A 412-nucleotide genomic window follows, 5' to 3' on the forward strand; every position below is an offset into this window, starting at 1 on the left:
GTAGGGATGGCTGGTGACCTACATAACTAATTATTTTTCTTAACAGAAAAAATGCCACTGACACTATGGTGTGCAAAACAGTCTAAACCTTACACCATTAACTACTACAGTGGTGCATTAGAATAATTAAAGTTGCACATACATGCATATGCGTTGCTAGCAGTTATTGTAGCAAAGCAGATACTAATCATATGTACAATGTACTTACCTGTTGTGACTTTCATTTTTACCACTGAACCAGTACCTGCCTAGCAATTTAGGTGATTTAATTGAAGAACATTGCCTCAATTGGAGGAATGAATTAATGACAGTGGTATATGGAAGTGGTTCAGTGGGCGGCCAGTTGTGTGCACGGGGAAAGGGCGAGGTCATGGTCAGGTTGGTACGCACCCGCGGTTGGCTCGGCTAGAGT

At 42.0% G+C, this 412-nt stretch overlaps 1 protein-coding gene across 3 annotated transcripts in view; it reads right to left on the reverse strand.

Annotated features, from left to right (window-relative positions):
* Positions 1–412, reverse strand: part of LOC119587902 — a 10,366-nt gene that overhangs the window by 3,322 nt on the left and 6,632 nt on the right. The gene's annotated exons all lie outside the window — the stretch shown is intronic.

Source organism: Penaeus monodon, chromosome 23 (genome assembly GCF_015228065.2).
Source record: "Penaeus monodon isolate SGIC_2016 chromosome 23, NSTDA_Pmon_1, whole genome shotgun sequence".
NCBI classification, from domain to species: Eukaryota; Metazoa; Arthropoda; class Malacostraca; order Decapoda; family Penaeidae; genus Penaeus; species Penaeus monodon.